Source organism: Leopardus geoffroyi, chromosome C2, assembly GCF_018350155.1.
Source record: "Leopardus geoffroyi isolate Oge1 chromosome C2, O.geoffroyi_Oge1_pat1.0, whole genome shotgun sequence".
In the NCBI taxonomy this organism is placed as follows: domain Eukaryota; kingdom Metazoa; phylum Chordata; class Mammalia; order Carnivora; family Felidae; genus Leopardus; species Leopardus geoffroyi.
Genome location: NC_059333.1, coordinates 7,298,287 through 7,310,386, shown reverse-complemented (window position 1 = coordinate 7,310,386; position 12,100 = coordinate 7,298,287). Strand labels below are relative to the sequence as shown.

Here is a 12,100-nt window from a genome sequence, read left to right as displayed (position 1 = left end):
TGATCCTTATTTTAACTACGCAGAAACTAAACCACGGACAGAACACACAGCTAGTGTTCCAACCGGGCTATCTGGCTGCGAAGTCACATACTTAACGACTACCCAACGCGATCTTACGGGTAGACCAGATGGACGGCTATTTCGGTAATCTAAGTGGGGCGGTGTCAGCGGAGCTGGGGAGGAGCAGATGTATTTCGAAGATATGTAGGGCATTAAAAGAACACACAGACACGGGATTAAGAGTACACTCGTGAGAAGCACTGAACGGTGCACAGAGCTGGCCAATCATTATATCCACCTGCAATGCACATAACACCGTGTGTTATCTATAATTCAATCATTTTGTTTTTAAAGGAACGACGGGAATTCAGTTACAGATGGGTCACAGAGATGTCGGGGAGAGAGTCTCGGGGATAAAGCTGGGGCGGAAGTGGGGGGTACCGCTCTCCGAGATGTGGATCATGGGCAGAAAACCAGGGTGGTGGTGTTTGGGGGTTGGGGCGGGAGGCAGGGAACAGGATGAGTCCTTTGGACCTGCGGGGCGCTGAGGTGCCTTAGGGACATCTCTGGTATTGAATCCTCAAAGGACACATGGTTCTATCCTCTCACAAGATTCCAGCCCTTTCTGCTTGGTTACAATCCACCTGATCCGGCACGCTCATTTGTTAATATAATGTAGTTAGTGTGCACACAGGGGAAGAGGCCACCATCCCCGCTCAAGTTTCTTTCTGGGGGCAAGAGGACTCCCCATCAGCCCTGGATATCAGCACTACATCAGCCCATCAAGCGTGAAAGTCCCTACTATGCAGCAAGGGGACCACGGAGCGGACGGTGAAGAGCATAGATTTTGAGTCAGATTCTGTGTTACCTCAGGCTGCCATAACAAACACCACAGGCAGGGTGGCTGAAACCTCAGACGTTTATTTTCTCCTCGTTCTGAAGGCTGGAGGCCCAAGATCAAGGTGCCTCCACAGTTCATTTCTGGTGAGGACTCCCTTTCTGGCTTGTGGATGGCCACCTTCTCGACATGTCCTCACACGGACCCCTCCCCGTGTGTGTTGTGAAGAGAGAAAGACCTCCGGTGTCTCTTCCTCTTGTTAAAAGGATACCAGTCTAATTGGATTAGGTCCTCACCCTATGACTTCCTTTAACCTTAATTACCTCCTTAAGGCGCTCTCTGCATGTAGTCACGCTGGAATTAGGGCTTCAACATACAAATCTGGGGGGTGGACACAGTTCAGTCCATAACAGATTCTAAGCCCTATCATTTATCAATTGCGAAACTACATCCTTACGCAATTTACGAATCTCTCTAAATCTGAGTGTTTCCCTCTGTAAATATAGTCACCGATAGGGTGCGATAATACACACACAATGCTTGCCACGCAGTGATCCAGCGTCGGTAGCCACTATTTTCTCCAGGGGACGTATTGGTAGGTTATCACTCTCGGACTGTTGTGCATTTCAGAGCTCGGGTCGCTGGACCCACGGCAATCCCCACCAGCTGCCTCCTGCCCTTATTCTGTTATCCCCGTCGCCTGACTTACAAAAACAGTGGCCATGAGCTGTGACCACAGTTCCGAGATGGCTTCCCAGACAGGAGTGCTCCTCTTCCCAAAGATGGCTTGTCCCTGTGCAGCCACGACAATGTTTGGCGTTCAGGTCCCCACGTGAAGATGAAGCCCCACCCGTGAAGGTTGCTCCGTGACAGTAAGTGTTTAGGGGGAAGGGGAAGCGTTTACTCGAACAGCGTCGCAGAAACCGAACGGTAATTTCCTCATGTGACAAATAGGCGGGGCGACCCCCTTTGGAGGGACTACTTCTTTCCTCAGAGCTGGTTCCCAGGGGAAAATGGCCACACCTTCTGTGACCCACAGAGGAGGAGTCTTTTCTTGAGAAAGACGCAGCAGGGCTAGCTTGCTGCCATTAGGAATTTTCTTTGCGGAGGTTTCCAGGATGCAACTCGTCTCAGAAGGCGGTGGGTCCCCTGTGCTGTGGCCTCTCGTGGGGGGTGATCAGGAGTCACACATTTTCCTGCTGCCCAGGACACTGGAGATCTGTCACTCCAATGGTAGGACAGGAAACGTGAGACGGCTGAGTCCTTTAGACCCTGGTTTCATAGTCTAATGGTTTGAATGAAAGACGGATTCGTAGATACCCCAGATCCTGGGAGAGAAGATGTCCCTGCTTAGGAATCTCTGGGGAGCACAACCATGGCTGATTTGGGGACAGGATTTCATAGGGGAGGGGCTAGGAGCAGGGCCCACCCCTTCCCTGCAGTCCACGGCACCAGCAACCCACAGGGAAGCACGCCATGTCCGCTAAGATGCCTCAAGATTCTATCACTGTTTGCGTTCGAAATAAGCAGCTAAGTTTCCCGGTAATTGTCACCATCTGCACCCACGAGGGAGGAAAAACTCATGTGTGCACAGTTTCTAAAAAAACAGTAGTATTCTTGAGAGAAAAGAGGGCAAAAAAGGCTTAACTTATAATTTGTGTCTCCTAGAAGAAAAAGGAAGGAAAAAAAACACATACACCTGACCCCTCGCCACCCTGTCTCAGGATGGGAGGTTCACGTCCGGAACCTCACACGCTGGGGCTTCGTAAGGCACCCCTGCATCCCCGTTTCCTGGAATCCACTGAAAGAAAATGGCAAACCGGCCAAGATATTTGCCTGAGGTTTGCTAAGAAAACATATTCTCCGTTTGAGTTGTTTTCTGAGGGGAGGGTCGGAGATGTGGTTTAAGTAAGAAAATTGCTCGTGGACAGTTATGGAAATAATGACTCTCTTCACTGCCCCGCATGTCTGGCTACAGTTACAGGAAGCAAAGTGGAACAGTGTTTTCAAATTACCTGGGGGGCGCGGGCAGGGAGAACAAGCCAGTGAGCAGGCCAGAGCCGAGGAAACATCATTCTGTGTCAGTTATCGGGATAATTCCACAGCCGAAGCATGCTGTGGTTAGTTACTCTTAAGTGGGAGGTGGCAAGGTTCTGGTTTCTGGAGACTGGCCAGACTTCGAGATGAAATAAGAGAATCTATTTCGTCTGATTTGTTGCCCACACTCCCTAGAGAAGAACGTAGCTCGGGTCTCTGACGTCTACCCACCATGAACCCCCAAGGACTTATTGTCATGCTCTTTTAATAAGGTCAGTCTATTACATGTCAACCAAGCTGTCTGACGTGAAGATGCTTCTAGGCAGTTATCGCACATAGTATTAAGGCACGGACGGTTTCCTTAGCTCCGAATCAACCCGTTAAGGAATAACAATGCCTTGAAAACGCAGGCAATTTTAGTTGTTCGACCATCACCCTTAGTGTTTTCTTTCCGACGTGTCTTTGTGGTTCCCGTGTGGTGTCTGGGTCTGTCACGCTCTATTTGGAGGATAAACTAAGGGCATCTTACATGCGCTTTTATATTCTGGGTTAAAAAATCAAAAATTTTACCTATCTTCACTAATCAGTGGAAGAATCTAAGACCCTGGAGATCATGAAGCTCCAATAGTCAAGACGGGTCATTTAATACATAAGCCTTGGTCAATAATGCATCCAGGGGCGCCAGGGTGGCTCAGTCGGTTGAGCGACCAACTCTGGCTCAGGTCACGATCTCCCGGTCCGTGAGTTCGAGCCCCTCGTCGGGCTCTGTGCTGACAGCTCGGGGCCTGGAGCCCGCTTGGGATTCTGTGTCTCTCTCGCTCTCTGCCCCTCCCCCACTCATGCTCTGTCTGTCTCTCTTTCTCTCAAAGATTAAAAAAAAAACCTTAAAAAATTAAAAAAGAAAAAGACCGTCAGACCCTTTCAGCACAAGCTTGGCCCTCTAAAAAAACTAAATAATGCATTCATTCTGCCAACCTATTGACAGGCACTTCCTAGATACAGGATGCCGCGTGCTGGGCGAGGCTTTGGGCCTGGCAAGGTGAATCAGATCCCCTGAATACAAAGAGCTTTCCAGCCACAGAGCAGCATCCACGGGAAGTCAGAGGAGGGGGCCTCTTGCGGAAATCCCCAGAGAGGGGGAATACCGATGTTGGTCCCGGAAGGATGAGGAAGACCTTGGCAGGGAAGGTGTTCAGGGCAGGAAAGCTCTCGGCAGATGATTTTCCAAGGATGAGCAAGTCAGGAAAACGGAGCGGCTGAAAGCAGACTTGCCTGGAAGGGGCAGAATGGAGTGGCAGGTGAGTGGATGGCAAAATACAGCAGGTCTCCCTAAGACAGGAAGTTGGACTTTTTTGCAGTAGCTGGGCACCACACAAAACATGTGTGAGTGGGGGCAGAGAAACTAGTGGGCATGTTCAGGGCAAAGGAGGGAGGAGTGGCTACGATGAACGTGTTTTAGACCCAGGATCCAAACATCTGAACTTAGTCCCGGCCTGCGCTTGGGGGCTGTGCACCAAGATTTAATTTATCTGGCCTCGGTTCCTCTAGAGTGGGGAAGGGGGAGGGGGGGAGGGGCAGAGGCTGGCCGGCCCGACTACCCTGCACAGCAGCCCCTCCTGCAGGCTTGCTGAGACACTGCAGGAGCGACAGCTTGACGAGCTTAGAGAGAGAAACTTGTACAGCTGGACGTGACCTTGGTGATGGTGGCTCTTAAATGAGAGTGTAGACCATCACCCGGGCTGCGTGTCAACAGAGGGGTCAGCTCCAGGGTCACCCGCCCCTGGAGATTCAGGCACAGTCAGGGCTACCTTTGTCCCTGCACAACACTCCATGGGATGCTCATTTCCCAGTTTTGTCCAACCCTCTCAGATCGGGGAGTCAGAAGCCTGTCAGGGCTGAGTTGGTGCCCAGCCGGAAAGGGACACCTCTCACCTCTGCCCCCCCATCTAATGAGGGGACTCCCAACAAGACGGCTGTCCGTTTTCTTCTCTCCCTTTCCACTCGCCTCAGCTCGTCTCCCAGAGCCTGTAAGAGGGTGTTGAGTTCAAAAGATCCCCAGACCCAAGATGCAAAGCTGCAGCTCCCAGAGGAGCTGGTCTGAGGGGCCCAGGGCCCGGCTGTCCTGGTCAGCTGGCCGGGCCTCATGGCAGTCGTCAGCAGCCCCTGCTGGGCCGTCACCACAGCAAGACCCCAAGACCACTAGGTCAGGCACATCACCTGATCCTTGACGCCCCCTCATGCCTTTCTGTCCAAAGCATCACACGGCAGCAACATCTGGAAGCTTGCCGGAAATGCAGAATCACGGGCTCAGCCCAGACGCTAGCGAGGACCGGAAGTGATTTACCTGTGAGCCCATTAACATTGGAGAAGCTATGGCGGGGGGGTGGGGGGGGGCACCTGGGGGGCTCAGTCGGTTAAGCGTCAGACTCGTGATCTTGGCTCAGGTCACGATCTCACAGGGCGTGAGATCGAGCCCCGGGTCTGCCTCTGTGCTGACAGCGTGGAGCCCGCTTGGAATTCTCTGTCTCCCCCTCTCTCTGCCCCCCTGCCCACCACCAAAATAAATAAATAAATATTAAAAAAAATTTCTTTTTTGAGAAGCTCTGGTCTCTGCCTCCTGGGCTGGCTCTGAGTGGTCCTCTCCCACCCCACGCTCAGAGTAAAGTAGGAAGGGAAGGGAGGGGAGGGGGGAGGAGGGAGGGCAGAGGCAAGAGGAGGAAAGGAGGAGAAAGGGAGGGAGGAAGTTGGTTGGTCGGTTGGGAGGGATGACTGGAAGCAGGGGGAGGGGGGAGAGGGGGAGGGGGAGAGAGAGGGGGAGAATTTTGACAGCTGGCTTACCTGCAGTCACGTGACACACGGTTTCTTCTTTCCCCTTTCCCCCCAGGTCAGCTTTGATGACGTAAACTAGGACCAGAGCCTGGGGAATGTAAGAAGCTTGACACCGAAGGCCTCTTCCGTTCGCCTCCCACGTCCAAAAAAAGGCGGCCTCGTCCGTTCCTGTGAGAGCTGGGAGCTCAGCGGGTCACGCGTGGTTCGCAGTCACACCGCGGTCTGGAGCCGGAACACCATGCAACTAACAGAAACCCTCCCGTGCTCGGCTCGGCTTCCACCTTTCAGGGGAAAACAAGTACTGGGAACACAAATTCGCACCTGGGATTTATCCTTCCCTCTTTCTGTAACACTCAGAGCGCCGCCGGGGCTGGGGGCTGGGCACAGGCACCTTTGCCCTGTGCTCGGTGCTCCGAGGGGGTTGGGGGGGTCGGTGGCGGCGGGGTGGTGGGAAGGGACTTGGCGGGGACGGCAGGGTCTCCAGGCGCCGGGCCGCGTCATCCTGGGCTGCTGCCTACCTCTGGGCTTGATTTCTTGGCCCACGCACTGGGGATTAAAAACCTAGAGCCTCTTCAGTAGAGTCGTCGTTGCGAAGATTAGGACTTTGGGGGACTGCTCACCTGGCAGCCGCTCGACAGGACCCGGCGCCTTTCTGAACTCGTGCACGCAGTTGTCTTTGCACGAGGCCAAGGGCACCCCGGGCTGGCCCCAACGCCTGAGACCTTGGCTCAGCTAGGAGGGCTTTAATGACGCCCCTCTCCGGGTCTAACACCTGCAGGCGCCGGGGGTGCTCTCCCCCCCCCCCACCCCCGGGGATCCCAGCAAAGGTTTTCCTGCTCTCAAGCCACCCCAGGAACCAACCGCGAACCTCAGCATTTCAGGGGGGCCTGGAGAGCCGCAGCCCTTAGCCTCTTCCCTTTTAGGAAACACAGCGCCACCTCTTGGACGAGAGCCGCACTGACTCGGCTGGGCTGTTGCTGTGATTCCCTCACCTGAACCCTCTTCCCGGAGAACCGGTCTTGGCTATTTCCTTGTCAGGGCCTGGCGGACACGTTTATCCCCCTCTCTTCCACCCCAACCGCTCCTGCCTAGTTTCTCTGGGTCTTTGACCGGTACCTTCGAGGGAGTTTTCGTCCTCGTTTCTAATTTTATAGCTCAGTTCAAAGCTTCCAAGGCTGATTCTCTAGGAGGATTATGTTCAGCCCCGTAACACGAAGGGTTTCTCCTTCTTACGCCCTAGCCCCGGCGGGCGGGGGGAGCAGAGCAGTCAAGATCCTGCCCTCTGCTGCCAGGCGGCCTGTGTCCCGATCCCTCTGCAGCCGTGTGACCTTGGGCAAGTTACTTCACCTCTCTGTGCCTCCGTTTCCTCATCCGGAAAACGAAGCCGCCGGCAGAAGCCAACGCCAACGCCTGTGGTGGCATTAGGTGCGTCAGTGCCTGTGAAGCACTTAGAAGAGGCCCGTGGCGGACCGAGAACTGAGTGTTTGCCACCAAGGGGCTTCAGGGGCCGCGTTCCCTCCTACAACGCTTACCAGGCGGGAATATGGTTTCGCTTGACTTGTCGGGTCACCCACCAGGCCAGTGTTTGTGCAGAGTGTGCTATGAAAGCAGTTAGGGCCACGCTCGGGAAGGCATATTGTTAACACACAGACACGGTGATTGGCAGCCTCAGTTTTAGAAGCGCTGCACCCACTGGGAGCCCCCCGGGGCCGTGACTGCCCCCCCCCCGTCCCAGACACCCCCCCCAACCCCCACTGTAGAGGGAGCACCTACCTGGCCCTCCAGACACAAGCGCTCGGCTCATGTGTGCTTCCTTCTCCAGCTCCTTTAAGAAATGTTTAATATAACAGGACATTTCAGGGCAACTGGCACTCAGAACGCTGGCTTCCTTTTGCTCCAGTAGGAACGCACATGCGTACGTTTTCCCTACGAAGGCCGAGCCGTTTTCGTGCACTGTTTCGGAGAAGGAGATGAAATAATAAACGGGTCTTTCCCACCCCAACTCGGCGGAGGGAGTGGCTGGCAAGGGTGATGGGGAGTCTGGCTCTGAACCTCACGATGTTTTACGACAAAGGAATGTCTCCCTGTGGCGTCAACCACCACACGTGGACTTGTTCTCGCAACGGCAGCACATCCGACCGAGGGGCGGAGAAGGCAAAACTACCCTTCACAGACTGTGCTGGGGCCGGGACACGTACTGCACCGTGCGTGCGACCGACTCGGGCGGTCACAACCGGGGATCACGCCTGTGTGCTCTGACCCTGGATCCACCAGGAAGGCACTTCTCTGCTGCTTCTCGGGAAACACGACCCTGACCGTGGCCCCCGGCACCTGACGCCTCCCTCTTGTGATGCGGGATCACACACAGCCCCCACGCGGGACGGATTCGAAGGCACACACATAGATCACGCCCGTGTCGGGGAAGTCACAGCCGGGACAGAGTCTGCAGGAGGCTCCCAGTTTCCATGACTCTTGTGCCCAGACCCCGGGGGCCACCAGGGGGTCTGCTGGCCCAGAGCTCCCAGCACTGGCTCTTCTCGGGGGACCCGCTCCAAATTCTGGAAAGGACGGTTCCGGGGCATCAGAGCTCTGGGACTGCAGCCCACGACACACACAGACAGGTGGACACGCACATGTGGACACACACAGAAACTCACAACACACAACATACATACACACACGCACACAGGGAAACTCAACACACACACACAGGCACAGAGGGACTCAGACACACACAGAGACCATACACACATGGGCACACACAGACACAACAGACACCGCACGCACACACAACTCACACACACACGGACATTCAAAAAGGACAGTGTGGGTCCACAGGCTCCACCCCAAGTGTCCCCCCAGGCCCTGCCCAGGCTGGCGGGGGCACCTGCACGCAGCACCCCGGCCTCTCCAGATCTTGCGTTTTCCAGAGTTGGGGACAAACCCTGGGCTCCCTGATGAGCCCCGATGGCCGGGCCGCCCACCAAACTTCTGCCCCTGGTCTGAAACAGACCCAACAGACCCGAGCTGTCACGTGGGGACAGATGAACATAGGGAGGGGAGAGAGGCAGTCTGTCGGAAGGAAGAGCTTGGACATGAAGTCCTTTGGTAAACTGCTTACATCCTGGTGAAGCCCCAGGTTTGTCACAAGGACCCCTGGGGACGAGACAGAATTCCAGGGCTTCCAGGCGTCTCCCTCTTCACAGGGCAGCTGTGGGCAGGAGGGACAGACGTCCTGACGCACGCGCGCTGGCCGTTGCAGGTCAGCAGACCTGTTTCCCCGAGGCCAGGGCACCAACCGGGGTGTTTGGGGTTGAAGGCGGAAGGCTTCGGTGGAGGAAGTGTCCCTGGGGCCGGTGCGGTGATGTAGGCGTCCAGAGGGGTGCCCGCGGGGTCCTGAGCCGGGTGGCGCGGGCTCGGGCTGCAGGGCCGGGGCCTGGAGCTGCGGGAGCTGCCGCTGACCTGGGCCCCAGGGGGGACGCGGGCCGGAGGGAGCGCGCCTGCTGGGAAGGAGGCCTACGCAGGCCGCGCTCCGGTTCCCGCAAGAGGGAGCCCTGCGGCCGGGGGATGGCCACGAGAGCCCCTTGCCCGGTGTCTCCCCTGTGTCCCCTAAGTCGGATCGTGTGACTGGCGCCCGCTTCAAGCTCTGCTGCTGGGTCTAATCCCCACCGGGGTAGGTGCACGGCCCACGACCTCAGGGCCTCCTCCGATGGTACGTTAGGCCCAAGCTCTGGAAAACAGGGCCAATATTACACGGTTTTCCTAAGAACCTGTAGGGTATATTTTCAGCCAGGCTATACATTCAATGAACATTTAGAGTCTGACTCTGTAACTCATTACATTTATAACTGAGGCTCCCTCTGTCCCCAGACCCGGGACAGCTGCGCCTCAGCTTAAACGTCCACAAAAAGGAGCTTTGGTGCTTGGGGAGCGTCGGGAGATGACCCAACAACTGGCCTCTACGTTCCGGAGGGACAAGTGAAGCCTTAAAGAGAAAGCCTTCCTAGTTAGGAAGGCAAAGGAGGCAGGACTCGGCCTTGGTCCCCTGCGGAAGCGGCGGCGCACGTGGCTCCAGCGCCCCCTGGTGGCACGACGGGGCCAGCGGCAGGTGCCGGGGCGCAGTAGGGAGAGAGGGACACACAGACACACAGGTGGACACAGGCAGACGCACACAGACACACAAGGGTCCAGACAAGATACATCCACGTGGACACGTGGAGACACACACACAAACACAGCAACATAGACACAGATACACGCATCGGGACACACACACAAAGACACGTGAAAACACACAGACATGCCCACAGGGATACATACAGACACACACACACGCACACACGTTCAGAAAGAGAAGTGTGTGTGCCCACAGGCTCAATCCCGTCTCTCCCCAGGCCCCGCCCAGGCTCTCAGCTGGGGGGCGCGGGGTGGGGGGCGGTGAGCCCAGCACACTGTCCACCCCCAGATCTTGCTGCATTCTAGAGCGCAGGAGAAACGCTACACTGATGAGCCCTGATGGCCAACGTGCCTCATCAAGGTCCTGGCCTGGTCTAAAATAAAGAGTCCCTTTTCTGCCAACCTCAGATCAGGATGGGGGGCAGGGGACAGTCCCACGAGGGGGACCCGGAGGTGGACGCTCCCACCGTGAGCCAGGGCGGCTGATGGTTCACATTCCCATCTCTGCCCGCCCAGCCCTTATCAGTGGCCACGACAGAAGCTCCCGGGGACAGGTCACCCCCCATATTCCTATAGTGCTTCCTGCCAAAGGCCGGTGAGCTGCTGGGCCGGTAAGTCCCCTTGTAGGGGAGCGATGACAGTCCACCCCTCACCTCGCCTGGTTCACCCTGTGGGAGCTGATGTGGACAAAGTCTCAAGAGGCCAGGGAAGGACAGGATCTAGAAAAGATAAAGGGAAACAGACAAACAGCAAGCAGCAAGTGCCACACGTCTGATCGTCCTGACAGCTGCAGGGAAGGACGCTGGTCTCATCTGGCAGGAAGCCTCGGCGCTCAGGCCTGGGTGTGCATCTCGTATTTCTGAGCTGTGTGACCTTGGGCAGGCCGCCTCACCTCTCTGAGTCCCAGCTCCCTCCTCCACAAGATGAAGATTGTAAGAGTGCGTGACTCCTCATGGAGAGCCGATGGGTCAGCAGGATGTGTTTACCCGAGTAACAGCAGGCTTTCCTTTGCCAGCCCACCCTGCCGACCACACGTGGAACAGACGTGGAGCGGAACAGACTTCCCCCGGAAAGGAATGTGGGCCTTGCCTTGTCACTCGAAGGGAGACAGGAGGCGGAGCCACGTAACACACAACCCAGCTAAATACACCTAAACATTTTCAAAGCCTTTAACCCGCTCATCTTGCTAAAGTCCACAGAGCAGGCAGCCCCAACCTCTCCTCTCTCTCCAGCGTTGCTCTACAAATACTTTCCTTTCCACGCGCTCTCAGCCCCCCTCCCCTCCCGGTTCTTAGCCTTCCCTCTCCATTCAGTGCACCCGAAAAACTTGTAAAGGGACCAGCCCCCGGATCCCACCTCAGATGGGGGCAATGGGAATTTCCGGAAGCTGGGTCTGGGTATCAGGAGTTTTTAGATGCCCCGAGGTGATGTCAAACATATGTAGGGTTGAAATCCTTACTACAGATATTTTCAAAACTGCTCCTTTGAAACACGCATCCATCTACCACTTCTGGCTTCTGCTGATTCTCCTCCGCGTGTCCAAGGTTACTCATGGCAGTGTTACTTGGGCAACCAAGAGGTTGGCATAAGTCAAAAATTCCTTAATAGAGAAGTCACGGAAAATATCGTACGTCCAAGCCTTGGAATATCATGCTGCTATGAAAACAAACCAGGAAGCTTTCATGGAAACTGAATGCCTCTGGGACACATTTTTTAAATGTTTATTTATTTTTAAGAGAGGGAGAGGGAGATTGAGAGGGGCAGAGAGAGGGGGGACAGAGGATCCAAAGTGGGCTCTGTGCTGACAGCAGTGAGCCAGATGCGGGGCTCAAACTCACAAACCACGAGATCATGACCTGAGCCAAAGTCGGATGCTTAACCGACTGAGCCACCCAAGTGCCCCTCTGGGATGCATTTTTAAGTGGAAAAGGCAGAACACACAGCAGTGTAAAGGGAATGTATTCTGCTATATTTCATATAAAAGGTAAAGGAAGATAGAAGTTTATATTCATGGTTTTTTGATTTTAAGAAGATACACAAGGGGTACCTGGGTGGCCCAGTGGGCTAAGCGTCCAACTTTGGCTCAGGTCATGATTTCACTGCTCCTGAGTTCAAGTCCCACATTGGGCTCTGTGCTGACAGCTCGGAGCCTGGAGCCTGCGTCGCATTATGTGTCTCCCTCTCTTTCTGTGCCCCTCCCCTGCTCACACTCTGTCTCTC

At 55.4% G+C, this 12,100-nt stretch overlaps 1 long non-coding RNA gene across 1 annotated transcript; it reads right to left on the bottom strand.

The window, feature by feature from the left end:
* Positions 1-3,746: 3,746 nt before the first annotated feature.
* LOC123576002 lies at positions 3,747-10,933 on the bottom strand. Its single transcript, XR_006701130.1, has 4 exons — positions 10,773-10,933; positions 7,478-7,529; positions 5,714-5,985; positions 3,747-4,147 (listed from the first exon to the last, which is right to left on the bottom strand). It is a non-coding gene; the product is annotated as an uncharacterized LOC123576002 (long non-coding RNA).
* Positions 10,934-12,100: the final 1,167 nt, after the last annotated feature.